This window comes from Rhagoletis pomonella, unplaced genomic scaffold, assembly GCF_013731165.1.
Source record: "Rhagoletis pomonella isolate Grant_MI unplaced genomic scaffold, Rhpom_1.0 Rhpom_scaffold_00005, whole genome shotgun sequence".
In the NCBI taxonomy this organism is placed as follows: domain Eukaryota; kingdom Metazoa; phylum Arthropoda; class Insecta; order Diptera; family Tephritidae; genus Rhagoletis; species Rhagoletis pomonella.
The window spans coordinates 59,438,419-59,447,564 of NW_023458559.1; positions in this window are offsets into that span (position 1 = coordinate 59,438,419).

The following is a 9,146-nucleotide window of genomic DNA, read 5'->3' on the forward strand; positions in this document are numbered from 1 at the left end:
CATTTCGTATTTTCTAAATTCTCCGAAGAAATGCTCTAAAAAATAAGCGTTCAAAAGAACGCACTACATACATACATACATGTGCACATACATACATATGTAAGGTGGGTTATTTTTACGTATTTATGTTTATCTCCCATAGTTATAAGAAGATTTATTATAATTTGAGTAGATCGTCTGGGTAGGTTAGGTTAGGTTAGGTAAGCGGGCTGCCTCCGCATATGGAGGCACACTTGGACTTGACTAAGCTGTCCGTTGTGATGCCTCAGAGGGGGATGGAAAAAAGGGGCGCAGGGAGGGTAGGGGAAAGAGGGGCAAGCTATGGGAGAAAGACGACACCTATGGCTGGGTATGTGCTTCTGAAATAAATTCATTATTCAAATTCAATCTTACACAGGAAGAGAGTAAGAAAGCAGACATTAGTACATAAATACATATGTAGTTACATACATATCTTAATATGGCCGTATATGTACGTGCCCAATATCCAGACTTTAAAGCCGGCAACTAAAAGCAAACAAATGCAAAAACAATGATAAAATCGAGCACATGAAAATCTATATCGAAATTTGTTTGCGTTTATCTATAAATGCAAGTCTGTGGAATTTTTCTAATTTATATCAAAATGCAAAGTGGGAACTTCAAATGGTTGCCTCAACTAGGACGTCTTGGATTTGGTTGTTTGAAACTATAACGCGTGACTGTCTGCCTAGTAGACTAGCAAGTTGAGTAGCCCGCTACAGCAGTGGGGATATTCAGCCACACGTTCTTATCGCAAATCAGTAAAGTGGTCGCTCATAATTGCTATGTCTGCCTGTACGCAGGTGTGTTTGTGTGTATGTGTATGTGCATGTATGTGTACAAATATTCACCAAAATTAATTAGCTCACGAGCCGCGCATGAGCACACATTTAAGTATGTTTCAGTGTTGCCACCAAAAAATCACCAAATTCCTCAAAAACAAATGAAAAATCCTCAAAATCCGAACAAATTTCTAAAAATTATCTTCTTACAGATATGGGTGTTATGTAATACATACTATTTACAGGTAATTAGTATAAAAATTAAAAACATTCTCCAATTAATTTGGCACATTTGTTCTTGCGGTTCAAACAAAGTATCACCGTTTTATACTTTGGTTTGTAAATCTCATGAAACAACATTTTCAGGCAGAAATTTTCAAAACAGTTGATTGCTCGACAGTTCAATTCGTCAATTGTAAAGTGTGTGTGTGTGTGTTTGCGTGCTGTAAGTTACTCCATCAAAAAAGTTGGTGCAGAAAATCGTGCTCTAAGTTGCTCTAGTTCCACTTAGCGCAGGCTCACGAAACAAAAATTAGATTAAATTAGAGCAAGAAAAATCCTCATGAAACAGAATTTTGTGAGATATCTTAACCTGGCGTAATCTAGAGCAGCTCATTAAACACAACTATTATGGGTCTTCACACCGAAGCTTGGTACTCGAAAATTCGATGATCGGTAATTTTTCCCCATGTATTTTGTTTCTGTAACACTATTTAGCACAAACAAAATACTCGGTGTGAAGACCCATATTATATTACAAAAGATTGTTATTAGTGTTCAATACGTTTGAGAAAAAACGATCTCTGGTTACGGTTGAAACATCAGCCAGGGGAATGGATTACATTGGATGGTATCCAAATGGCAAATTATTTGTTGCTGTTGATGTGGGCATGTTTTTCTATATGTTTAAATACATAGTACATTATTTTGTTGCTATTCTACCTATTTCTCCCCAACATAAACATACATATGAAACGTGGTCGCGAATAACATTGGAAAACTCCCGCTTCGAATATGGGCAGTTTGTAGTTAGCGTTAACGAAAATAGCGACACGGGATTTTTAAGAACGTTGCGAGGAACATAGAAAAAATGTCGACGAAAAAAATTTCTTTTTTTTACTCGGGTTGAAAACTATCCTATCTTTTAAGTTGTAACCAACACCCACAAAATTTCATTGAAATCGTTTGAGCGGTTTCAGAGATTAGGACATTTTTAAAACAAAAAACTTGAAACAACAAAACCACAAAGCCATACTTTAAATTCAGAAACTGACAAAAGAGAAAATACCGATTCTAGAAAAGTCAATGATAAACAGGAAAGCAAGTTGCACAAAATGTGTTGCACCGTCTCATCTTCTTCAAGGCAGGATGGGCATATGGAGTTGTCAGTGTAAAGTGAGCTGGTTATTTTTGCCAAAATAATAATTTAGTCGAGACTTGCATTTTCGAACCACTTTGGAAGTACTTAGACAGAGGGCTGGCCAATGCCTTAAATGCAGCTTGGCTGTCACGGCAGACACGTAAACTCCCCCTCCCCCCCTCCACTTTTTCCACCACGTAGCCTATGGCTTTGAGGATTGGAAATACTTCAGCTGGAAGACCAAAGCATATTCCGTAGGAGAAAAGTGAAGTCTATCCCCATTCACTTCGAAAAATATCCCAGATCCTGGCCCAGAGTCAGTGTGTGAGTTCGGGCTCATTGCTGGAATTAAACCACCATTCTCTCTCAGGGAACCCAGCATTATAGACACAAGTGCTCAAATCTCTGCCGCCAGCAATTTCCGCTTCGCCTCATTCGCTGCTATTCCAACATCCGTTTCTTTTTAGTCTGCAGGTGGGCTTTAAGGCTTCCCCAAGTATGAAGATACAAAGTGCAACAATTAAAGTTAAATAAAGAGGCTATCAAGCAACCATTTTGGTTTTTTACTATCGAAACCTGATACATTTTCGTAGACCCTCACTTACAACTTGTAGACCCCATATTTTTTTAACGCCAACGTAGACCCCCGTCGGGTCTCCCGTGGACCCCTGGGCGTACCCCTGGACCACTTTGGGAATCACTGGCGTAAACGAACACAGTGAAACGAGATTTTTATATATTAGTAAGACTAGCAGACCCGGCGAACTACGTCCCGCCCAAAATATCTTTCTTTATTCAAATATTTGGTACAAAGTTTTCCTTACAATTCACGTTCACATGTGGTTTTGTGGTCGTCAGAAAGCATATATTCCATTGCCGTCTTTAATAACCTAACGAAAGCGTTATTTTCGTGACGTAGTCATCATGATTTTTTAACTTTTAAACAAAAAAGTCAAGATGTTGTAAGCATTGTAAAACAATTTTACCTATACTCACATATTTGTATTCATACGTTCTACTATAATCTATAATGATTATTATTTTTTCAGTTTACCTAATAAAACTCAAAAAATAAATAAAATAAACTTTTTAATATACAACGCTTTTATAAATGGACTAAAAATTAGAAAATAATATTTCTCCGTCCATTTATAATTTGTTTTGATAACTTTTTATTTTGAAATTTTAGCGAAAGTCAATATAAAGGTTGAATAATGAGATTGAAAACGAAAAACGTGGAGCGCGTGCAGCACAAATTTAAGACTTAATTGACAATAATCAAACTACATAACATAGACCTAAAATTTCTACAGAGAAAGTACAAATTTGAGATCGATTTTAAGCGGTCGTTATTCATATATCCACATACATATAGCAGCAGTTAATTTCATTTAAAGAAATGGCGCGTCGTCCATTTCCGCCGTAGCGTATGTAAATAGTGCATATATATTGGCGCACTATTTAACTTCTTCTGGCGAGGCGACACCTAGGGTATTCTAGTTGTATCTCTTTGATATGATGATAGGATAAAACGAGGTTGATATCTAGACTAGGTTGATATTTAAAATTTGACATAAATAGCTTTGCTACATTTATAGTATAAATAATGCTGGTCTGGACACACAACATTGCAGGTTGATAAAAGCGTTGTAAAACTATAATTTATATCTGATTTTTATTTTTTCGAACAAAAATAATAAAAGGAACAAGTCCCAAAATTTGCAAGTAAAATTTCTGTTGGTTGTGTCTATATGGCCTTTTAAATTTTATAAATAATCATTATTTTTAAGTGTAAAAATAAATATAAAATAATAAATAATATTATCTCTGAGCGAAAAAATAAAAATCATAAAATAATAATTATTTCCATTGGGTGAAAAATAAAAATAATAAAATAATTATTAAATGCTGATTTAAATTATTTTACTTATAATGAAAACGTGGTGGCAATTTCAAAATGAGAGAATATCATTGGTCCACAGAAATCCAATATACAAAGACTTATTTCTGACGAAATACCATAAATGTCTTACAATTGAATTTGTAAGCATTCATCAAGAATTGTCTTTATTTTGTTTAGTCGCCGCAAAGCAAGGACCGCAATGGTTATGGTGGTCGATTTAACGGTGGTAATTTAATTTTGATCCCTGGTGTCTCCGAATGACTTCACCTGACTATTTTTAGTAATAACTCGACTCCAGCGCCACCTTGCGGCTCTTTTTTCAATCGTACTGCCCCTACTGTTATCAATATACAACTTGTTTATGAGGCAAATCGGACCATAAATACGGTTTTTAGTAATAACCAGAGCCACCTGGCGAGCCATTTTTTCGCAGAAATATTTCCCTTCACGTTACCAATACATATTAGAATCTTAGACAGATCAGATCATAAATACGATTTTTAATTCGAGTTATTATATATATATTCCAGCGCCAATTGACGTTTTAAGTGGTGAACCTAAACTAGGACAAAAATTGTGTGAAGGATGCACAGCTGTATGCAAATAGTAAAAAATGCAATAGATATTTAATGCATTTTTCAGATTAAGGGGTTGAAATTTTTTTTCGTCTTTTAAACAGTGGAATCGTGTTCCTCGTCTCAAAATCTATAATATCAGTATAATGAAAAATCCAAAAGATGTTTTTTTTCGAAGAACAATATTTTTGACCAATTTGTTTAAGGTCAAGGAGTGATTGTGGCCCAATGGGAATATTTTTTCTTAAAAGGCAATTATATTAGCTTTCAAAGCCATTTTTTCCGTATCAAAATATTGCTTCTGTCGAAAGCGCTACGATTAATTGGCATGAAGTGTTAAAAAGCACCTGTCAAGTTAGCTCGAATATCTTATTTTTCAGTCGAGAAATGTAATTTTGAAATTTTAAAATTACTATGGTCTATTTTTCTCAAAAACATATGACTCAAAACATATGATTAAAAATATAATTCATTTATAAACAATATATAATATAATAAAATAAAATGTCTAGCACTTGGGCGTACAAAATTTTTGATTCTCACTAAAACTAAATTTTTTTGATTTTCTGGCCGCCATGTTGACGTTTGATCAAACTGCTTACGTTGTGTATGATAAAATGGCCTCATTCGCAATGGAATTTCCACCGAATGAGGACGCAAGAGAGAAAACTCAAAGAAAACCAAACCCTTTTACATTGTGAATCGGAAGAAAACTAAAATTCTTTGCTTGAGCGAGCATATTTGCATGGTATATGGCGAAATGGGAAAAGTAGGTTTGAAGAATGTTTGACAAGCCGCTTGTGTGATGTATTTCGCTCTTTATAAATCTTCGGAAAGGTTTTTGGTTCGAAAATTTGCAAAGCGAATTTAAAACTCGGTTGTGCAAAACATGGTTGCATTTGTTGTCTGCAAATATATCGAGAGAAAATTCCTCAAAATGAAAATCATCGAAAATTCCTCAAAATAAAAATCCACAATCCACCCGCAATTCCTCAAGTTTTGAGGAATTACTCACAAAGTGATCACACTGGTAAATATGTCTGTTTGTTTGTTTGTTTGTTTACGAGCTCGCTTGCAGCCTCTTGGCGGACGTCTTCCGCGTTAAACTTCCACAAAATCGTTGAAAACCGGCAGCTATCGCCGCATTCGCAGCCGCTCCCCATTTTATGATGCAAAGATATGGAAAATAGGTACTTTCTTAAGACTACATGAGTGTATGTGGTATGTACTAGAGAGCTGCACGATTACATAAAAAGGTAACATGTTAATAATCGGCGATGCCGATGCGGCGAGTACATGCTACATAACTGTAAATTTGGCATCGCAGAATCGCCGCATCGTCGGCATCGTCAAGATAGTAACATGTTACTAACATGTTAGTAACATTCCGTTTTTTATGAAATTGTTGAGAGAGTGAGCAGAAAGAGCGCAAACATTCCATGTTTTTTATTCGTAATCTTGGCACACGCTTGCCACATTTTATGTACGAACATTACAAAAAATACCCAAAGTAAAAAGTAGCGTGTTTTTAATATACTTTGTTTTAGATTATTTGCATGCGTTTGCTACAAACCAAAAACAAAATGTATGACCCTGAATGAGAACTACAGTTTGAGTTAATAAATGTTGGTAATATACTATATGTACATACATACATGAGTTAAAATTGCTTGCTTCAGGATTTTTATAAAGAGGACACAAATGACTCACTTTATTTAATTCGATTCTACCTATATAAATATATAAGAAATTTTAATGCTGGTTTATACCCAAAAATAATGGTTAATATTTATGAGGCAATCTCTTTTTCAGAACTATATATGTATGTACCTATTTATGTGAAAGCACATTCCTATGAAAATAATAAAACCTAAACATCGAAATCTTATAGTTATTAGTTACTAAAAAGTTCTAAGATCCATTTCTTCACTATACGTATAAGCAAAAGAGGCCAAAAAGCCTATGCACGCAAAATATCCACTGTTACTACATTTCTAAAATGCGGCAACCATGAGCGTGACGAACTAAACCACGACACCAACCAGTGTTGCCAGAGAAAAATTTCGAAAAATTTTCGGTCGAAAAAAAGAGCTAAGTAATATTAATAGCTGATATGAAGAGCTAAATTTTTTTTTGAAGTTGAGCATTGATTGACGTTAGGTTGGTTTTACATTTTCCGCAGTTTTAATAAAATCAACGAATTTTATAAGTTTAAGCTCTGAAAAAAAAACTTTTAAAACCAAAATAAGGTGCATATATTTCGAATTCGTTGCTATGGCACTTATCAGTAAGTGCCCAGCTCTCCTTAAAGGTAAAATTAGTAGGGAAAAATAAAATACTTGATACTTAAATAAATATTACATATTTTCATGACGTCGCGGCAACACTGGCCGGCAAAAGTTAAACTGTGTCTGTGTTGGTGAGCACAAGAGAACTGCTCCGCATGAGCAACCCAGTACGAAATTACTATAAGTGAAAAAATTTTTAACGGATCGGGCTTCAATAAAAACATATATTTAACACATATCGTCACATGAATGCAAAAAGACGTAACAAACATAGTCGCTGAAATGCAAAAAGTCGTAACTCATAAAAAATTCAAAATACACTTTTTGATTTATATGATGGATTTCATCGAATTACAACTCCCCACATCGTTTTATGAAAATAAAATATTAATCACGACTTTTTCCATTTCAGTGACGATTTTTGCCATGTCCTTTTGCATTTCATGTAGCGATATGTATATGTAAATCGCTGATTTACTAGAAAAGTGTCATAATCCAAAAAAAGCAAAAAATCGAGTTAAGTATGCACGTTACCTATTTCTTATGATGTGTAAAAATTTCATAGCTGTAACGATTACCAGTAGTCATTAGAACAAAATATGTAGTAATTTTTCGCCTGTTAGTATATGTAAAATCAAAACTTTAATGCCGTTTTTCTCGAGTTTTTAGTTTTCTGAGTTATGACAATATTGAAGTAATGAAACTCAGATAAAAAATTCATTTGGATTCACCAACACCAATATTAAAATCCATGCCCATCAAAATTTTCCATATCATTGTGAAATTAATAAAAATGTCTTTTAATAGCATATTCCCTAGTCTTTTAAAGGTCCTACTACACAAAGGGCATTATATGCCCCCAAAAGAATTTTCAATTTATGTACATACATATTTCTCGCAAGGCATATTTGTATTCAAGAAACAAAGCAGAATACCCATCCGCGTTGTTTATTTGTTGCTGTCTCGCTAACGACTAAACGATAGAGCGTAAGAATTCGTGTGAAGTGATCGTCCACAATTGCGGTATGAAGCGCCGACCACTGTTTTTAGCTTGCAGCTTGCTATTGACCAGTGTGATCAGATAACTTAATAGGCTACATTTGCAACCAAATTCAGCAATTCTACATAGCACTTTTTCGTGCCTAATTTTAAACTTGCCAACTACGGAAAGTTGGCAGCCCCGACAACGAGTATACGTAACGGTACATTTGGTATCGTGGCATTATTGAGTTTTGCTTTGTAATTTTTAATGTACAAAAACGTTTGCCACTTAGAAAACAATGTTTTGCATTGGTGGCGGCGACATGAGAATGAAATTCCTTTGGTGGCCAAACTGGCGCGAAAAGTATTATGCATTCCAGCATCTAGCGCTGCGAGTGAAAGGTGTTTCAGTGTGGCAAATCGAGTTTTGGAAGAACGAAGAACAAATCTTAGAGGAGAAAATTTGGATGCCATTTTATTTTTACATTCGAAAGACAAGAAATAAAATATTATTTTGTCAATATTTTTTATTTCTAACTCGTACTTTATGTTATAGTTTTTGTTAAAGTGAAATATGTTTAATTTCTATGAATTTATGAATTAATTTATGCTGAACTAAATAAAAGATACACTATGCAAGTATAGTTAATATGGTTTTGGGATTATCTGGTCACACTGATATTGACGATGCTAATTTATTAACAGAATTACGTTGTTACTAATCGACGATGCTGTTAGTAATCGTACGATGCGACGATGCGGCGATGCCGAGTAACTTCGCTACTTTGGCATCGTGGTAATCGTCAAAAGTGTTAGTTAATAACGTACTCGTACGATACTAACATAATCGTGCAGGTCACTGGTATGTACATATGTATATATGAATGTAAGCTAACCCGGTTACGCGCACATTAGAAGCTGCAGCAGAGACAACGCTTGTGAAACTGTAAACGCGTACGAGTTGTTTATTGTCCACGATACTCGTATGTATGTAAATTTTGGTTTTTATTTTAGGTAGCTGCCTTTCGGGTGCGGCTTGTGGCAATTGAAATTGAGGCTAATATTTTTTTATTTTTAATTCGTTTACTCCTATTTTGTTTTGTTTTTTTTTTTTTGCTATTTTACAACTTAAGCTCTTATCAGCCGTCTTTCATCTATTCGCCGGCTTCATGCTCGCATCTGCATTGGCTTGCTGGCTGCTTGTTTGCTTGCAGCAAAGGCTTGTAGTTTCGGTTA